The 22,100-nt window shown below is 37.0% G+C and overlaps 1 protein-coding gene across 1 annotated transcript in view; it reads right to left on the reverse strand.

Annotated features, from left to right (window-relative positions):
• The window catches only part of COL21A1 (collagen type XXI alpha 1 chain), a 185,782-nt gene that overhangs the window by 148,800 nt on the left and 14,882 nt on the right, over nt 1-22,100 (reverse strand). The gene's annotated exons all lie outside the window — the stretch shown is intronic.

The following is a 22,100-nucleotide window of genomic DNA, read 5'->3' on the forward strand; positions in this document are numbered from 1 at the left end:
AAGAAAGGGAAAGAAACCTGTCCAGTCACACAACCTAGCTCAGCTCTTCACCACATCCAGTAACCAGCTCACAATCATACGTAACTAAAGTTGAGCTTTCTAGGCTTTATCCACCCAACAATTTCAAAGCTGGGAAACTAACAATTAATTCTCAAAGGATCACTCTTCCCTTGACTGTCTTGCATGCATGCTTTCTCTCCTTCCCTTCATGTCCAAGTGTCATGAGCAAGGTCTTCATCTGTTTTCCTTCATTTCCCCACCTCCTGATAAATCTTCACCCACTACAATCCAAAGTCTGACTCCAGTGTGCTACTGCTACACTGCTCCTGTCAAGGGCACCAGTGATTTCCTAATTGCCTAAGTAAATCAACTCTCTCTCTCCATCTTTCTTAACCTCTCTGTGTTAGGCTCATACAGGTGTTTTTTGTTTTCTTTTTTTTTTACCTTTCTCCCTAAGTCTTCCTGACATCATTCACCCTGGAAGTGACTTATTTCCAGACTGCTCTGAGAGTCCCTCCTACTATCCACTGTGTGTTTAGGTTCCTGGAGTTTAGCCAGAGTCTCTACATTTCTTATTCTGCAAACTCTCACTGGAGAAATGTATCCTCCCCTACAGCTTTAACATCCACTTTAATACCACTGGATCACAAATGTTTATCTCCAGAGCACACTTCACTCTTTCATTCAAGAGTCCATTTTTAAATAATTATATCCAAAAGTCTAGTGAACATCAACTTTTATACAGCGACATCCATCTCAGTTTCAAAGTTTCAACAAATCTTGAAGTGAGCTCAAAATCTATTCCTGAAAAATGGCTATTGTCTTTCTATTCTCTATTCAAGTAATGACTCTGCTATTTACCCAGCTATCCTAAATCAGAACCATGAGTATCTTCCCAAAGCTATTTTCTGTCCATCCTCTCTCACAACAAACAAAAAACACCTCAAGACTCTGTACTCTACATCCACTGTCACCGTTGTAGGCTTGGAGGTTATCATTTCATATCCACCATACTACTGAAATAGATGCAGAAGAAACATTTGGGAATTTAAATACATTAATTATATTGAAATATACAATACCCATTCTTTATTTTAAAATAAAAAGACAAGTTTTTTTTTAATATGACAAAGCCAAAAACCAATAGGAACCATAATAATTAATGGTAAAATGTTAGAAGAATTCTCTTTGAATGAAGTCAGAAGTAATACAAGGAGGCCTGCAATCATCTCTGTTTAGCATTTAAACATTCTATCTAAGAAAATAAGATAAAAATAAGGTGTAAGGTTTGAGAAAGAAATAAAATTATCAACATTATTAGGGGAAATTACCTAAATTTAAAAATCTCATTAAAATAATTTAAAATAACAACAGAGTTCAGCAAAGTTGTTGCATACAAAACTGAGCTTTTTAAAATCAAATACCATCCCTTATTCTAGCAGCAAGAAATTCAAAAATGTATTTTTGAAGACTTTATTCACAGTAGCAGTAAAAATAATGGCACATCTAGGTGAATAAGACAAAATTATAAATGAAGGACAAAATGTTCTAAATATATGGAAAAATAAGTGCATTGATATGGCAAGACTTAATATAAAGGTGACAGATTTTCCCTCAAATTAATCTATAAATTCAATGCAATTCTCAAGATTGTAATAGGGAAGAACAAATCTGACTCCACATTAGATCAGTTCTCTTGCTTGTGCTTAGTCATGCTGGCTCTGCACCATTTATAAAAGAATGTTGCCAATAGCCTGAAATATACAGGATAGCCTATTCTCAGGGCTCTGACCTTTAAGGGTCCATTCATACAGAGATAAAAAGTTGCAGAACAGAGAATAATATTTGTCTCCTTGGAGTTTTGCAGGAACATTGTGACCTGACTTACATGGACAGCTGCAAGAACAAAGGATTCCTACACCAGGAAGTTTGCAACAAACAACTACACCTCTTCCTCACCTTGCCTTTAAAAATACTTTGTTGAAACTCTTTGAGGAGTTTGGGGTTTGGGGGGCATTATCCACCTGTCTCCTTGCATGGCCCTGCAGTAAACCTTTCTCTGCTCCAAACTCAGACGTTTTGGCCTCACTGTGCTCTGGGCACATGAACTCGCATTTGGTAACATGAGTTCCTAGAGGGCAAGGTTTAAAACCACTAATTCCCACACTATGCTTTACATGTTAGAGGCCATCAGTTAATATTTTGATGGCTCATCCACCACTGGTATTGAGTTTTATTTGTTTTCAAAATGGTGATAGATTTATGCTGATCCCCCTGCACCTTCTGAGATGATTTCTTTTGGGGTCACACATCTATGGAACAATTGACTAGGACAGAGTGTACAGAATGCAGTTGTGGAGGGCTACAAAGTCAACTGGCACATGGGACATTTTCCCACACCAGTGTCCGTGTTCCAACCAACCAACCTAGCCAGCCCAGATACCATCCAACTACATAGAGAAGATCAACATTATTATATTTGGAGAAGAATTTATTTTTATAAAATGTATATTTTAGCTTTGAAATTTTAAACCAACTAGAGCCAAAAGGTAATACAACAAAATATAAAAACAGAAAAAAGATATCCATTCCCTATTCACATACACATAAACTTCATTTTTGGCCCAGGATGACTAAAAACCCAATCCACACTAGGATGACTAAAAGAAATGCTAAGAATCCCATTCTCTCTCCTTCTACTCTGTACTCTGTTATCCCAATAATTCCCATTGGAATACTCACAGAGCCTCTTGACCACAGTCAACGTCACACAGATGTGAGGGTGGACAGTTGGACGTAGCCAGTGCTGGGTCAGCGTTATTCACTGCCTCTGACTATAGGTCAAGTCCCATCCCTAACCACCTGCAGAGTCTTGAAGCTATATTTTCTTGACATTGTCAAAACTTTTTTTTTTTTTTTGCGGTACTCGGGCCTCTCACTGTTGTGGCCTCTCCCGTTGTGGAGCACAGGCTCCGGACGTGCAGGCTCAGCAGCCATGGCTCATGGGCCCAGCCACTCTGCGGCATGTGGGATCTTCGCAGACCGGGGCACGAACCCGTGTCCCCTGCATCGGCAGGCGGACTCTCAACCACTGCACCACCAGGGAAGCCCTGTCAAAACTTCTTAACACATGAGAGCTAAGCTGCATTCTTCCACATGTTTGCATTTGTAAACAAAAAACCTGTTAAATTATGAAATCATTTGCCTCAACATTTTTCATATTTTTATTTTTTATATTTTAAAAATTGTATTGAAGTATAGTTGATTTACAATGTTGTGCTAATTTCTGCTGTACAGCAAAGTGATTCAATTATACATAAATATATTCTTCTTTTTTTTTGCGGTATGTGGGCCTCTCACTCTTGTGGCCTCTCCCGTTGTGGAGCACAGGCTCCGGACGCGCAGGCTCAACGGCCATGGCTCACGGGCCCAGCCGCTCTGCGGCATGTGGGATCTTCCCAGGCTGGGGCATGAACCCGTGTCCCCTGCATCGGCAGGCGGACTCTCAACCACTGCACCACCAGGGAAACCCCCATAAATATAGTCTTTTTCATATTCTTTTCCATTATGGTTTATCACAGGATATTGAATATAGCTCCCTGTGCTATAAAGTAGGACCTTGTTGTTTATCCATCCTATATATAATAGTTTGCATCTGCTAATTCCAAACTCCCAATCCATCCCTCCCCTACTCCCCCTCCCCTTGGCAACCACAAGTCTGTTCTCTGTATCTGTGAGTCTGTTTCTGTTTCATATTATTTTTAAAATTGTAAGATAATTACAGTCATTTCCTTCTGAAAATTAAGAACATGAGAAAATAAATTTGTGTATTTAGAAGAAGAGCCCTAATTACATATTCCAAAGCAACTTACAAGTATTTCCTATATTAATCAAACATATCATATTCAGTGGTACACATATTCTTCAAATGTGTGAGTTCTTATAAAAATACGGCCAGTCCATTTTTTAAGGTGTAGAGTTTGAGTGTCAATTATAAAATATATTAAGTTCCAAAATAAGAATAACTAGTGTTGGAGAATAGTCTCAAAAGTGATCGAAGTATGATGTTAGTTTTTTAATTAATATGAGATTTCTATGAATGGTCACTATATAAGTTTCACTGAATGGTGTCTTCTATCTGGACTCCATTTGGTGGGGTCCCACGGCTGGGTCATCTGAAGACAAATTACTAGTGAAATCCAGACTTTATCTCAGTTAACTTAATCACAAGGTTAGAATAGAAATCCAGTCCAACTGTAGGCACCACAGCAGTGACAACCAAGGATTGACTTTTCTCAGACACTCAAAAGAGTATGCATTAAATACATTGAATGAACAAGAAATTCCATAGGAAGGGAAAAATAAAGGGAATGGCTCTTAAGAAAAATTAACCAAAGGACTGAAAGGTACTAGAAAGTCCCTCATACCCAATTTCATTGGTTTAAGAAGTTGGAACTCAATGAGGTTAAATATTCTAACCAATATTAAATGCAGTGACAGAGCCAACATCAGAAACTGTGTTCCCAAATAGGGTTCTCCCCAATCTACCATACTGCCCCCCTTAACTGGGAAAAGGTTCAATATTCTTGTTCTAGAAGCAACCTGTAGTAGTCAGACTATGGTTTATACACCTGTAGTATCTCAAGATACCTGAAGAAAACTCCACCCATTCCTTAAGACTGAGCAGAAACATTGCACTCTAGTCCAGGCTCTGCCAAGCATAAGATCCCTGATCCTCCTGGTCATAGGGCCCCTCTAAGAGCTGGAGGCCACAGGTGCATCCAGAGATAGGAGGCAATCCTAGACCATGAGGACCAAAGGTGATAATCTTAGTTTCTCATATGGTGACATGCTATACAAAGTATTAAATATTCTGCATCCCCAAATGAGAAGATACCCAGTCCTTGATCTGTAATATAAAACTATCTGAATACAATTTAGTACCTTTTTCTTTAAAGAAGAACGCATTAAAAATATTTATAGGATCTTCCCTGGTGGCGCAGTGGTTGAGAGTCTGCCTGCCGATGCAGGGGACACGGGTTCGTGCCCCGGTCCAGGAGGATCCCACATGCCGCGGAGAGGCTGGGCCCGTGAGCCATGGCCGCTGAGCCTGCGCGTCCGGAGCCTGTGCTCCGCAACGGGAGAGGCCACAACAGTGAGAGGCCCGCGTACCGCAAAAAAAAAAAAAAAAAAATTTATAGAACACTAGCTTGGTACAAAATACTAGAAAGGTACCCAAACTTTTCTAAGGTACCATGCTTTCAAAGTACAGAGAAAACATACTTGATGAATATTCAGTAGTTTTATACGTCTAACTGTTCTCTAATATTATTTCCAGGCATAAAAGTAAAAAAAAAAAAAAAAGCAGTTTCTTTGTAAAAAAAAGAAACTGTAAGTAAAACATCAGAATAACTTCATGAAAGTTGTTCATCGTATCATTATTTTGTTCTTAGTACCTTCCCAACACCTCTTAAAATCAAAAGCTTTTCCTTAAATTAACTGTGCAATAAAATCACCATATGGGTTGTCATTGCTATATATCTACAAGGTAACATCTCCCTCTTAGACGGAAATAAAATGCATCCCTCATCTATTTCAATCACAGAGAAAACACCAGATATATAGTACTCTGTAGCTCCTATCACCATTTTAAAATAATTGTTTTGGGCTTCCCTGGTGGCACAGTGGTTAAGAATCTGCCTGCCAGGGCAGGGGACACGGGTTCGAGCCCTGGTCTGGGAAGCCTGCTGTGCACAACTACTGAGCCTGCGCTTTAGAGCCCGCGAGCCACAACTACTGAGCCCATGCACCTAGAGCTCATGCTCCACAACAAGAGAAGCCACGCAATGAAAAGCCCGCACACATCAATGAGGAGTAGCCCCCACTCGCCACAACTAAAGAAAGCCCGTGCACAGCAACAGAGACCCAGTGCAGCCACGGATATTAATTAATTAATTAATTTTTAAAGTAAAATAATTGTTTTTCCTTGTATGAAGTGAAGGTTGTTACATAACTTCTTGAAATGTCTTTTAATTCTTGGAGTATTATGTCTCCTTTCTTTATGTTGCATATAGTATAAAATATTGAGCACATCTGTTTGGGGCTTTTGAACTGGTATTTTCTATTTCATACTTGTTTTTAAATCTTCAAATTGTTATTATTTTCAGAAGTAACACTAAAGGGATTCTCCTTCTTGTGCTGTCTTTATCTCAGACATAAGTTTAGTATTTCTACTGTCCACATAAAGCGGGAAGAAAAAAATTAAATTGGTTTAGGTTTAAGTATGTATTTAAGTACTCCAAGTGACTGACTAAAATCAGTGATTAGGTTAATGGCAGGGTCATCAAACTGACACTTTACTCTTGGAGAAAAACCATTCTAGAGGAAGGAGGTTGTCCCCATTATAATTTTGCTTTGAAAAGTCAACTTACATGGGCAGAGTTTGCAAGCCAAAGTGGTGAAAGCTGTTACAAACTTAAATCATTTAAGATAAAGAAATCTGATTTGGTTTACAAAAATGTAATTAGCAAAAATTTCAATACAACATCTATTGCTTTATTGAAGCATATCTATCCTTTGTTATATCATCAGGATAAATTCCATTTCATTACACAATTATGATACACAGTTAATATTTGTCAAGTAGCTGACCTTTATTGCAATGAATATTTTGCTGATCTATCCACTGAATGGCACTTTATTATTTTTTTCTTGAGAAAACATTTATCAAGTACCTGATTTATTTAATACCTGACATTTACTGAAAGCCTGATAAGCACTAAGGTATTATGAGGAGGTAGTAATCACATTTTAATCAAAGCACTTAACTGTGTAGAGGAAGTTATTATGAATACATCCTGTTTCTATGATAAAATTAAGAGCTTTTAGGGTATGGGCTGATATGTACCATTTTTTTTGATTTTTAATAATACTACATAATACATAGTAAAGACTTAATTAAAATTGTGTTTATTCTTAAAATATTTGTTAATTTATTCACTCAACAAACATTTATTGCCTGTCTGACTAATGATATAACACATGTATAGTGCATTACATGGCACCTGGCACACAGGGGAATTCAATAAATGTCATGTTAGATGGTAAGATAAATAGCCAGCCATGACTTGTATCAATACTATGCAAGGGGCACACAATAGATGTACAAAGAAATGTGATGATGTAGAAACACAGAAAATAGCCTGGGGGAATCCAAGCAAATAACTAACACTAGTTAGCAGACGGAACTCAGGGAACATATATGCAAGGAATGAGAGTCATCATCTCAGTATCAAAATACAAAGCAAGTTTAATATCACTGAGTAATACTGTAACAGGGAAGAACAAGTCTGACTCCATATTAGATCTGTTCTGCTGCTTGTGCTTAGTCATGCTGGCTCTGCACCTTTTGTAAAAGAATGTTGCCAATAGCCCGAAATATACAGGATAGCCTATTTTCAGGGCTCTGACCTTTAAGGGTCCATTCATATAGAGGTAAAAAGTTGCAGAACAGAGAATAACTTTTGTCTCATTGGAGGTTTGCAGGAATATTGTGACCTGACCTATATGGACAGCTGCAAGAACAAAGGATTCCTATACCAGGAAGGTTGCAACAACCAAGCACGCCTCTCCCTCACCTGGCCTTTAAAAGTGCTTTGCTGAAACCCTTCAGGGAGTTTGGGGCTTTGGGGAGTACGATTTACCTGTCTCCTTGCATGGCCCTGCAGTAAACCTTTCTCTGCTCCAAACTCTGACATTTCAATATTGTTAGGCCTCCCTGTGTGTCGGGCACACAAACTTGCTTTCGTTAACGGTATCAGTGCTGTCTATGCTTACTCAACCTTACCTAAAATTTCTTAAAGACTCAAGGAAAACCAATCATTTTATGTTTTAGCTAGTAATAGTCTTGTAATACTAAGAAAAAGGGAACGTTTTATAGAGTCAGAAGGAACACAAGATGTTGTCCACACTCTGCTTGAACACAAGATGTTGTCCACACTCTGCTTGAACTTATTCAAGAACAGGAAAACTTGCTGCCTCCTAAACATCAATCTTTAGACAGTTCTAACTGCTACAAGGTTCTTCCTGATAGTTCCTGAATAATAGCTAACTTCACTGAGATCCTATAAAAACCAGGCAATGGACTAAGCAAGTAAATACATTACTTCACTTAATCCTATAAGCCTTTGAAGTAGCAACTATACTATTGATTCCATTTACAATAGCACAGCGTGCCTCAGAGAGATTCTTAAAAGCCTAGTCACACAAAGGGAGAACTAAAAGTTTGAGCGAATTCCCTCTGAGGCCATTTGTCCCCTGCTTTCTACCACACCCATTAATGCTGGTTTTGAGGCAAAAGTCTGCCTCTTGTTAATTGATATGCTGTGGTTCCTCTTTATGCAGTAAATGCACTACTATTTATTTAGTCCAGGGTTTCTCAACCACTGGACATTTGGGACCAGATTAGTCTTTAACACGGGGTCTGTCCTATGCATTTAAGATGTTTGCAGCATCCCTGGACTGTTACCCACTGGATGCCAGTAGTACCCCCTCCCAAATGTGACAACTACAGGTGTTCCCAGACATGGCTAGGGGACAAAATCAACCCCACTGAAAATCACCGATTTAGTCAATACAGGGCTTGCCTCAAGGACTGGCACTTAGAAGACCTTGATGATTGAAACTGCATTTGAACTTTGTAAGTCTCAGATTTCATACTAGGAGTCAACCACCATGTTCATAATCATTTGCCACAAAAATAAAGCAATCGGGTAAAAACAACACTTTAAGACATTAAAAAGAATCTGTTGGTTAGCCTTTCTGTTTCAGACTTGTCATGAGCTCTATTCTTTTACTATCAGGGTTTCTGGGGTTTTGCTTGTATTTCAGAATCAAATGTTCTTAAAACAGTAGATACGATATTTCAAAAAATAATAATAATTTAAAAGGAAATAAAGAAACCTACCACACACAGTTCCATCGCTTGTATTTGCTTTTCATTTTTTGACCATGAACAAGAGAGTCCTTTTAAAATTGAAAGTATTTTCCTTCTATTTTATTCTGGTTTCACAGTCAACTAATTGTAAAACATTATAATAATGTTGCCTATAAGAATTTTTTTTATACTTCACTCACATGATAATGGAGGTTATATTTTTCATGTTTCTCAATCCATACATCTGCAAAGCTTTAAGATATCATGCCTAGAATAAAATTGTTATATTATCTGAATCTTTAGTATATTTAAAGAATATAATACAAAATACTGCTCTCTACGGAGTAAAGTTTAAGGCATGTAATCCATCTCTGTGATGAAATGCAGATTTCTCCTTGGAAGATGTATTATTCATTTAAATCAGCTGGGTAGGATAGTACTAAACAAAAATTCATCTGATTACATTTAAGGTTCAGAAAAAAATCACGTACAAAAAGATTCTCTGGCTTTGAGCCTAGAGGATTTTCACGTGATTGTCAATTGGATATATTTTCATTCAGTTTAAGCCCATATTTTTTTTCAAAAAAAGGGACTTTCAGAGGTTTTGGAGGAATTTCAAAGTGGATCACACAGATTAGAGTTACCAGATTTCAAAAAACTAAGCTTACTTGATGACTTTGGCAATGGTAGGTGAGTGAACTACAGTAATTCTATGTCCTTTCCTTTTTCCATCCTTTGCATTTTTGTTCTCATACCAAAGAGATCCCACGTGAGTGGCTCATATTTTTATTATTTATTTATTACTTTTTTATTTTTTACAATTTATTTTTGAGAGCTTTCTTTGTTTTGTTTTTTTGCCACACTGCATGGCATGTGGAACTTCCCCAACCAGGGATCGAACCCGTGCCCCCTGCAGTGGAAGCGCAGAGTCTTAACCACTGGACCACCAGGGAAGTCCTTTATATTTCATTAAATGCTGCAAAGGTACATACTGAGGAAAGATATATCCTTGGTCTATTCAGAATAAAAAAACTGTTGCAATCCCTAGCTAAGCTATGGTGTGGCCAGTCATCTCTGGCATAAACAGTAGTCCTACCAATATTACTTTCCATGATAATCAATCCATGTATTAGTTGTGTTCATTTGAAGAAAGGCTGACGGTGACAGTAACACAGTGGAAGGGAGGACAGTAACATGTTTTCTTCTATACTCTTGATTTTATCTTTCCCTTTCCACTGAAGCGTATGTGTCCTCCATGAAGGCAATATGAAGGAAAAGGCCTGTAATTTCTTATTTTATATTTTTATTCATGCTTTATTTGGATGTGATAGGCAGTAGTCTTTATTCTATAACATGCTTTGCAGAAATACTGGTTTATTTGCTTTTCCAAGAAACTAAATCATTAAATTTTAATATAAAATTATATGAAATTCTTCTAGGAATTTAGGTACTAGGTTTATGTCATTTTCTGTATATGTTGGCGAACAAAGTGCAGTAAAATTTTCTGGAGGCCACCAGTAAATGGTTTCTGGTACAGTTATTACATTGATTTTCACAGGTAAAGGAATAATTCTAATTTCAAAAACTCTATAACATTTTTAATCAGTGTAAAACTATAGTTGCATAATGTATTCATGGTAAACTACCTTTAAATCAAAGATACTCAGGAATATGATATCATTAGCCAATGCCAGAGTAACAAAATGCACCATGGTTCCTCTGGACAATCACCAAAAACATTTCCACCTGATCAGAACTAAATTAATTGATATATATTAAAATTTTGAATTTTAATTTTTAACTGTAAAGCACTGAAAGACAATTCTGCATGGTGTTTCTATGCCTCTTGAATCAGCTTTTGTCCAGACTATTTCCAAGGATGCTGGGAATATCTCAAATAGCCTTGGGTGATAGATAGTACCTCCCTCCTGAGATGAGGGGTTTGTTTCCTGACTGGTTTAGTAAAGATGATTTCTTCCTCCAGTACAAATGTTGGGCAAGTTTTCTAGCATCCTTTTTATTAAAAGTATTTCTTAAGCTCAGAGTTCCTCAGCTGTGGCATAAACCACTGTGTAAGCAGCATCTACCTGGGTCCCTCCACATTGCTCTCATGGGACTCAGGGGACCAAGAGGAACCAATGCAAATATGAAGCTCATACTGTCTGCTGTGTTGTAAATAATAAAGTCCTTTATCTCTGACCCAAGAGTCTCCAGTCTGCCAATCTGAAACTATGGCAGACTAACTTCTTAGATTGCATGTAGGGTAAAATCTCAGACTCTTCACAATTTTTGATGTAAGCAGAGTAGACACACAATAATTATTGGTTAAAGAGGCCAAATTACTGTGTCTAACTGAACTCCATTATTTATTATGTAGATTTACAATTTTCTTTAGCAAAGGTATACATTACAGTCTACACTTTTAGGCACAATTAAAACAAAATATACTGACTATTTTAATATTTTTCATTCTGATATCTACACACTTTATTTCAATAAGTGACTGGTACTTAACAAGTCTCAATCTCTTTGGAACATGGTAGACATAAACAAAAAAATCATATTTAATACTCAAAATTAGGATTGTTTCTAAAAATCAGCAGATTTGACACAATCAAAACATAAAAACAGTTGACACTATGGGCTATTGTTTTCCTAACACTGTTCTATTTTACCGAGTCCTTTACTGGAGAAAACACATCAGGATGAGCCATTTGAAGAAAATAATGACATATTATTGATAGATTTCATTTGGACAACTATGCTGAAATGTTATAGCTAGTATCCCATTCTATGTAACTCCATTATTTAAATAAATGTATTTAACAAAAAGTATTGCTTTAAACATCACGACTAGTGAACCAAATCACGCCAACCACTTTTCCTAACTCTCTCAGAACTGACAATGATGGAGGATAGCAGGCTCTTGAGTAAGACACCATGCAACGTAAATTATAGCATAACACAACTACTGAAGTCAATAAACAGAGAAAAAAAGACAAAATCCTAACCCTCCAGGATTTTTTTTCCTCAAAACTCCAAAAATGATCATTCTAACCACTAAATTTGTTTAAACACCACTGACTCCTTCGAAGCCACAATTTAAATTTTCCCCCCAGAAAACCTTAAAAGATTCCATTTTCCTTTAACATTATGCAAGTTACAATAAAGCTGCTATTTCAAGCAAACAACTTCCTCTGTACTAAATGACCATTTCTTTAAATCATTTTGAAACCCTGAGCTGATGAGAAACTATCTCACCACTGGGTCAACTGATCACTATTGGTTCAGAACACCTGCCGTTGAGTGAGACAATGACTCAAAGTTTCAGAAACCCTTTACAGAGCTTCACTTTCAGTTGCTGCTACTGGTTCATCAAGTAAGGAAACTGGAAGGCTTTAAGTAGCTACGTTCTCTGCTCAAGTACAGAGAGAACCTACAGTAATTGGTAGAATGTGAGCAACCAAAACCTACTCTGACCACAGAGCCCTGGCACTTGGCTGCCTCAAGTTGCCAGTTGGAAGAATTTTCAGCTTTTTCCTGGCCAAAGGAGGTACTGTTTTCAGGTACTTAATGAAAAGAAAATCAACTACATTATACAAGAATCTGGTCAAGACTCAGCACAAAAAGACCTTTTTTTAAAAAAGGACTTCAGATGGCAAGAAGGGATCACCAATATGAATCACAGGCAAAATTTTGAAAATTTTAAATATATTCATGGCTTTTAATATTCAAATACATTAATCATTTAACAGAACATCTTATATTTTTCAAGGTGTATATACTTATACAAGTTAGCATCAGTATTATGCCTGCTATTTTGTGCTTTTTTCTGTCATATTTTAAATACTCTTCCCAAGAATAGACAGAGTACAAATACTAAACAGAATTGTTTATATAATACAAATACTAAACAGAATTGTTTAAAGAATCCATATGTCTTGACTTGTACTTTTCAAACCCAACATCCAAAAAGTTACCAATTGTTAATTCACTCACCAAATAGAAAAATACTGAAACAATCAAGCATAGCAGAATACCCAACTGGGTAGCTTCAGTCAAGTCTACACCAAGATCAGTCACTTTGATTCCCTCACCTGGAATAATTGTCATGTTATATTATTTCTTTCTAGAAACTAGAGAAAGATAACTTCCTACCAAATTTCCCTCATCCTTGAATTTATATGGATGCATCTACTAAATGATTCCACTTTTCAAGAGAGAAGTATTTGTCCTTCTCCTTCATAATCCTGGAGGAGAAAAGATAACTACTATGAAATGTTTTAACTGCTTTCTGAATTAAAGCAATATAAAATAAACCAGTTCCTCAATTATTTTGATGTTATCTGGCTTTTCAGGACAGAATTCATTGGGGATGTTGAGAATATAAACAACACCAAAATGTTAGCGTTCCAGTCTAACCAGCAGACTTGCTAACTAGCAGGTCTGCTTTGAGTCACATTGTATTCAGAAAACCCCATTTTCCTAACTTAATTTAGCTTGAATTGTTTTTGTGATGGTGTTCTTTGGTTTGCTTTGCTTTTATGGAATAATTTACTGCTTGGTATCTCTACTATTGCAGTTTATATGAAAATCAGATGCTCTTCACATTCATGAAGTACAGAACAAGGTGTCAAAGCTAAATTAGGCAAGATTTAAGCTAGTATTGAGAATGAAACTTTTTTAAAAATTTTATTGGAGTATAGTCGATTTACAATGTTGTGTTACTTTCTGCTGTACAGCAAAGTGAATCAGTTATACATACACATATATCCACTCTTTCTTAGAGAATGAAAATTTGATGAGAGATCAGACATGAAAATGGGTCATTGAGAAAAATTGAGAAACATTTTCTGGAGAGATTTTTTTTTAAGGAGACAAGATTCTCATCCCTGTGGGATGGCTTCAAACAGTTGAATGGGCTCTGAATCACCCAAAGCCTTTTCCAAGCCTATAATGGCGACATGGAGGGTCTTCAAAGAAACTAAGGGAGCAAATTTCTCAATAACTAAAAGCAGAATGCAGTTCCAGATCACCAAAACTCTGCAACGCTGGTTTCGTGACCTTGACTCAGAGCCACGGGGATGTATCAGGAAACCACAATGCTTGGCAGATACACATTTCATGTGCAAACGTTTACCAGATGTGCGGTTCATCCTATCCATGCTGAGCAATAGAAACAAAAGGGAATTTGCTGCATAATCTGACATGCCAGCTCCTCCGTGAGCCAGCAGGTGATAGGTCTGGTCTCACATTTAAGGTCTGAATTTTGAGCAGAGAGAACTTCTTAAGCCCCACCCCCAGCTCCAATTAAAACCAATCCCATATGCTTGTTAAGCTTGAAATTCCACCAAGAAAGATTTATTTTTGTAGATTAAGAGTTCTATTCTTGTTAAAATGGAAATTCCCTTGGGAGACATAAACTGTTAATCAGTTATTTATACTTCAGTATAAATGAATTTTAAATCCTGTCTTGACAGCTGGTTTTGATAAGGAGAACACATGAAGTCTGGTTGTTTGGATTGTAAGAGAGATGGAAAAAAATCTTCAGAAGATAAAAGTTAATACATGAATAACTCTTTTACCACTATTATTCATCTATTCATTCAACAATATTTATGGCCACCCCATTTCAGGCAATGGGGCATTCATCCTAAGCATTGGGGATACAAAGATGGAAAAGCATAATTAATGGCCTTTAAAAATGTAGGGTTCACCTCCTACATTGTTGGTGGGAATGTATATTGGTGCAGTCACTATGGAAAACAGTATGGAGGTTCCTCAAAAAACTAAAAATAGAGTTGCCATATGATCCAGCAATCCCACTCCTGGGCACATAGCCAGATAAAACTATAATTCAAAAAGATACATGCACCCCTATGTTCATAGCAGCATTATTCACAACAGCCAAGATATGGAAACAACCTAAATGTCCAACAACAGATGAATGGATAAAGAAGATGTGGTACATATATAAAACAAAATACTACTTAGCCATAAAAAAGAATGAAATAATGCCATTTGCAGCAACATGGATGGACCTAGAGTTTATCACACTAAGCAAAAAGTAAATCAGAAAGAGAAAGACAAATACTATGTGATATCACTTATATGTGGAATCTAAAATACGACACAAATGAACATATCTACAAAACAGAAACAGACGACAGATGTAGAGAGCAGACTTGTGGATGCCAAGGGGGAGGAGGGGAGGGGAGGGAGAGATGCACTGGGAACTTGGGATTAGCAGATACAAACTCTCATACATAGAATGGATAAACAACAAGGTTCTACTGTATAGCATAGGGAACTATATTCAATATCCTGTGATAAACCATAATGGAAAAGAAATATGAAAAAGAATGTACATATATATGGTATAACTGAGTCACTTTGCTGTACAGCCAAAATTAACACATTGTAAATCAACTGTACTTCAATAAAATTTTTTAAAAACGTAGGGTTCAGTGGAAAGACGTCAACTATGCAGTTGCCATAGAAGAGGAGAGATGTTAATGGAGGTATAGGTAAGGTACCAGGGGAGCTCAGAGAAATGAAGACCTAACTCCACCTGGGAGGGGAGATGGGAAAGCCTTCCAGGAGGAGGTAAAGTCTGACCTCTGACTTGAAGGAGAACCAGGGATTTGCAGGTAACCTTAGGAGGAGAGGAAGATGGTACCTGATTATGCCTGGAAAATGATTAAAGAGCAGGATGCGCTCAGTGAAACAGCTTTCCTAGAGTTAAGATTTCTGGAGTGAAGTACTTGTAGGGAATGAGGGGCAGTGTTTTCATCAGCTCTGCTGCTATTACAAAATTCCAGAGACTGGGGGGCTTAAACAACAGACACATTCCCTCACAGTTCTGGAGGCTGGAGGTCCGAGATGAGGTGCCAGCATGGTGGGTTCCGTTGAGACCCCTCTGTAGGTGGGCTGCCATCTTGCTGGCTGTGTGTGTGTTGGGTGGTGGGGTACCAACCCTCTGGTGTCTCTTCATTTAAGAACACAAATCCTATGATCTCACCCTTATGTCCTCATTTAACCTAAATTCTCTCCTTAGTGGCCCTACCTCCAAATACAGGTGAGGGCTTTAACATGTGAATTTGGAGAAGACACAATGCAGTCCACAGCAGGCAGTGAGGGCAATGAATAACAGTGATGGAGAGGGTCCTCAAGAAACAATCCATGAAAGCCCTTTTAAATCAAGGGAAGAGCAATGGATTTTGTCTTTAAAGCTCTTTCTGGGATTCTACAGAGAGATTTTCAGTAGACATAGTCTGGTTCACATTTAGAAATTTCACTGTAGCAGCAAAAGAGAGAATGATGTACAAGAAAACAGAAAGGCCTCTGCGGTCAGGAGGACCTGAGGCAGGACATGGAGTGGGACTGGAGTTGAGAGAAATTCAGGAGTTGAGATAGGCCATGTGCAGGATCATGTCGGTGTGGAGGGGAGAAATGAGAATTACCCAGCTTCTGGTCCTTTCCTAAGCGAAAGAACTCAGAAGCAGAACCAAATTAATTGTTTGCTGGGAGATGGAGGAGAGGAAATAAAAAGCTTCTTAATTTTTAGAAAATTAAGTATAAACTTCATATGAGGTACATACATATGGAACTGTTTACTTGACAGCTAATATGTAGACCCACTATGTGCCAGGAGTGGGGTTATGAGAAGATGCAATTGACGCAAAGCAGCATTAGCGGGTGTGGGTCCTACCCTGGCTTACTATTTGCTGTTGGGTGCCCAGGGCTGAGATTTTAGTACATTGAAACTCTATTAAACCAAACTAAAATGTCTAACTGTATAAGAATAACTTAATAAACCCTGGTTCATCTATAGGATGGATATACATATATACAGAGGCATGATATTTGTGTATTCCAAGAATATTTAATGACATAAAAAAAAGTAAGAAAAAAACAAAACTACATAGTAAGCTAATTTTGTAAATATGTACATATATATATATATAGCTTTCATAAAAATGTCAAAATTGTTTTCCAGGTAGTAGCATCATGAATATGTAATTTTTTATTATGGTTTCCCAATTTTTCTATAAAGAACACATATTGTTTTAAAATCAGAAATAATTAACTTATTTTTAAACTTCTATGTGTTTTTAGGCAAAGTTAATATTTCAAATGGAGGTTCTTTCCCACCGGCACAACACGTAATTGAATTATCATCTACTAAACAGGAAAGGTTAAGCTACACTGAATAGCAAATATATCCAAAAACTGTAGTGCCTTTTAACAACAAAGGTTTATTTTTTACTCATATTTTATGTCCACTGGGGGCTGGCTACAGGCTCTAATCCACATTACTCATTTTCAGACCCATTCTAAGGAGCATGGCCATTTTCCATGACAGAGGTAAAGTGCTCTGGGGGGGGTCTCGAACCAGCAATTAAATGTTCCAGTCCAGAAACATATGTTGATTTCCACTGAACTCATTGACCAGAACTAACATGGGGTCAGGAGATGTCAACCGATCATGTACCCAAAATATATTTGGCAAACAAAGTTAATAATAATCACATATAACTACAAATTCATCATCCCCCCAAAAAAAAATTATGGAGGACTTTTACAGCAGTTTTTCAAACTGCAAACCATGATCCATCAGTCAATTGTGAAAACAATTTAGTGGGTCATTACCAGTGTTTTCTTAATAGAATGAATGGAAGAGAAAATATCAGAACATCATACATGTAGAAAAGGTAGATATTTATCATGAAACATTTGGTATACATCTATCAAATAATACAGATGTGCCACAATATAAAATACCTTCCTATGGGTCCTGTAAAAAAAAGTTTTAAAGTCATTGTTCTACAGAGCCCCAACTAAGCCAGAGACATAGAAACAAAATAATATCCACACTGGGCTCTTTTAATCCAGTGTTCTATGACTACCATGGAAGACTGAGGGAAACATGGTATTACATCTATAGTATCAATCTCAAAGAACTGAGTCCAAGTTTTACTCTTTCTTTAATATAATGTTCTCTCAATAATAAATCAATTAAGAAATACCATAAAGGGTAGGGGAGGAAAGGATTGGGAGTTTGGGATTAGCAGATGCAAACTATTATATATAGGATGGATAAACAACAAGGTCCTACCTTATAGCACAGGGAACTATATTCAATATCCTGTGATAAACCATAATGGAAAAGAATATTAAAAAGAATGTATATATATGTATAACTGAATCACTTTTCTATACAGCAGAACTAACACAACATTGTACATCAACTATACTTCAATAAAATTTTTTTAAAAAGAAATGCCATCATGAAGTGACATATTTTTAGCACCTTCCAAGGTTTAAGAATTCCATGACTTTTTATTTCTCCTAAAATAAAAAATTTCAAGCTTCAAAAGATTTTCCTTAATTCTACAGAGCTTAATTATATTGGTGAGGAATATATACAATTCTTATATTAATTTAAATGGCACCCTTGACCAAGATGAATGGTAATAAAAATTATTTTACTTTGCATTGCTATTACCTTATTGTCATGTATGATTTTTATCAGGCTTACTTACGTTTTGATGTTTAAGGGCAGAGCACATATTTCAAAACTGCAAAATAACTACTGCATCTCACTCCTTGTCACAGACTTAATATTCCAAATTCCCAATATTCTACTTTTTATCTTCAACTAAGAAAATACAAATGTGAAATATGCACATTCTATGTGTTTGTTTATGAAGGAAATGAAGTATTTATCTATTTGGTTTCAAATTTCTCCTTTCCAAAATGAATTCATCTTAATTCTTACTTTCTATCTTCCATGTGAAATGTTTGTAAGTGCTTATTTAAATGCAAGAATTTCAACAGATTTCAGTGTGTCCTTACCCTTTTCCCCAAATACACTGTCATGCTCTTTTCCTATGTACCCTTCACAGCCCTGCCAGTCCAAAAGCCAGCCTTTTGTTTCTATGGGGGAAATGACTGCTAAACAGCCAAGAATAACAAATAAATATCTCATGCAGTACAATCTTCTTTTACCTCCCAGATGGCTCCACTACCTCACTAGGTATGCCAGAGATGTTTCCTGAGGAAAGAAAAGAGCCAACGTGAACAATCTACCATCCTGACATTCAAGAGAACCAAATAAAACATGATTAACTGCATTAAAAGAATGGAAAATGAAAAGCCCATCCTCAAAAATACACTAGTGTGCAATTTTTTACCATATAAAAGGAAGTTCTGGCATGGAAAATGAGGAACATCTGCATTTGCCAATTAAAGAAGCATTATATTGAGTTCAATAACAATAACTTGTTTAAAAGTGATGAGTCAACAATATTCAGTTCCTTCCTGGCCTTATTCAGCTAGGTGTGGGGAAAAAGGGATTGTACTGGCAGCTGGACCATCTGCATCCCAGACCCAGCAAGGCCACGAAGACACCATAGGAATCTGGGCAAGAAAACAAGGCTGGCTGGACTTCAGTATCTCCTCTATCAAAACAGAGGGGAAGAGAGGAGTGAGCTGGAGGATCTCTTCCATTTCAAATTACCCACGGTTCTGTTCTCTTAAATGATTTATCGAATTATTTATTCCATTAAATACAAGGTTAACAATTAGCTTCTTAAAACAAATCCCTCCAAAAAGTTATTTCTTTCCATTATTCCAAACTGAATCTACTAGATCAAATATACTCTGAATTTTCTCTAAGTTAGTATTTTGTAATCAAAATTAGCATACCTATTTCTATTACATTTAAAGAGCTCCGAAGATATGCACAATGTCACTGATCATTCTCTCTCCATGAAAGCTTTTTTTTTGTTATTGCTAAGTTATCAGACCAAAAAATAATCCCGTGAAAATGGTCGTCCTTTTAAACAAATGACAAGTACTACACAAATCCAACTGAATGCTTGCAGTAGGGTTTTGAATCCTAAAATGTGGCATTTCTTAAACTATTTTACATTGTTCTCCTCAACACACACACACACACACACACACACACACACACACACACAAATGTTAGCAAACAAATACCACAGTCGAATTTTGATTTTCTGCCAACTGGGACGGCAGAGAGAACTAGTCCGGATATTCTTAAATGGCAGAGAGTGGGGGGTGTGGGTGGAGGATGTGCAATTGGACATCGAAATGTGTTTTATTCTTACGGTTTAATAAAACTATGCCTGGTATTCTGGAAAGTGACAATACTGTACCTCAAACTGAGTAAACATGAAACTTTCCTAGGGAAAAACCAACCCAAGAGAACTAGAAAACTTTCTACTTTGTAAATATTTTGGTCCACACCTTGGCAAACGAGAACAGTGTGCAACGTTTAAAAAGATATCTTTAAATCCCTGTTATGTGAGACTAGTGTGTGTGTGACGTTATGTGTGATGAATTATAGGAAGTGACACTGTCATTAAATACCTATAAAAAATTCTTGCAGAAAGGAGCTCTAAAAGGTATCATAATACCCGAACTCAAGATAGTATCATTACTATCAAATTTGCCATCTACAATGCAAGAAACTCATAAGGTGGGAAAATCTCATACCTCATTGTTCACTCCCAAACTGGTTGGTTAAAATCTCTTATACAGGCTTCCAAATTCCATGGTGAAAGCAGAAACAGCTGCACTGGACTTTGTTCTTGCTGGAAAACTGACATTTCTCTAGCAAGTGCCAAGTGCAGACTCAGAATTACAATATGTCAGACATTGTTCATAAGGAGATGTTCTTCTTTTTTTATAGCATCCAAATGCTGTTCACGAGAAATTGCAAATGATATCCCTAAAGCCATATCACCCAAGAGCCCAAGGAGCAATTATGGCTATCCAGATATTGCTTGGTCCAGAATGTTCACTTCAGAGAGGAAGTAATAAAGCAGGTGCCAAAATGACTTTTGTTCCTTTCCACAATTACAGGTACTTTAAAATATTGTCAGAGTAACACTGGATGTGACCCTTTCAGAACCCCATTGCCTATACTGCTGGGGAAGTCAGAGGAACAGCGTTGCTCAGAGCTGGAAGAAAAAGGATTCTCAGAGCAGGAGGAGGAAGAATACCCTGACAGGGGTGGATACCTCTCAGACTGAGGAAGTGATTTGTGCAGATGAGGAAGAACATGGCCTCTTGGACATTATGCAGCTCTCTTCCTTTGGATCCCTGGGAAGCCATGAGTCTGGGCTCTTGGATTGGATGGGCAGAACCGGTCTCAGTTAGGTGTGCCACGAACAAACCCAGGAGGAACAGAAAATAGCCATGTCCAGATGACATGGCACCAGTATGTTGCCCAACCCACAGTCATTAGCAGTAAGCTACAGTAAACAGAAAAAAAAAACCTGTACGGTAGTAAACACAAAACTGCAAACACAAAGATGTGAACAATAAAAACCAGCACTGTGGAGGAAGCCCACAAACTCAGCAGGTGTAGTAACTAACACCCATAGAAAGACTTAATAACAGTCTGAAGAAGACAGACTAGCTTAAATGTCATTCATATATTTAGAGATATGTGTAAGAATACTTGAATATGAATATTAATATATTCAGAGATGTATGTGAAAATAATTGAAGAGGGAAGTAGCTAGATGGAAAACCAAGCTGAAGAATTCTACCAGACCGCAATGCAAAGGACACAGATCTTACAAAATATTAAAAAAGAGTTTTCAGAAGGAAAAAATAAATACAATGACACATAAGTAGAAATAATGGAAGAAAAGGTAAAATAAAAGCTTTTGGAGCTAAATAAAATTTGAATCTTCAGATTGAGAGGGTCTCACAAGCACCAAATTTCTTGAATGGGGAGGAAAAAGACCTTTTATACAAATATTGGTGAAAAATCATAATTCAAAGCATAAAGCAAAACATCCTAAGAGGTTCTGTAAGGCTGAGTGGTAGGGGGCAGGAATGGGGAAGATATCTAAAAGGAACAAAATTCAGATTTCTAGAGCTTTCTTATCACAAAAGTGAAGCTAAACGATAATGGATCAAAATCTTCAAAGTTCTGAAGGAAATAGTTTTTGTTGTTGTTGTTTGGTTTTTGTTTTGTTTATTGGAATACAGTTACTTTCAATGTTGTGTTGGTTTCTGCTGTACCTGAAGGAAATAGGTTTGGACTTAACCAAAGAAACTTTCATTTTTGGATATTTTGAACATTTGAACTCTTCAAAACTCTACTGCCTATTCACTCTCT

This window comes from Pseudorca crassidens, chromosome 10, assembly GCF_039906515.1.
Source record: "Pseudorca crassidens isolate mPseCra1 chromosome 10, mPseCra1.hap1, whole genome shotgun sequence".
Taxonomy (NCBI): domain Eukaryota; kingdom Metazoa; phylum Chordata; class Mammalia; order Artiodactyla; family Delphinidae; genus Pseudorca; species Pseudorca crassidens.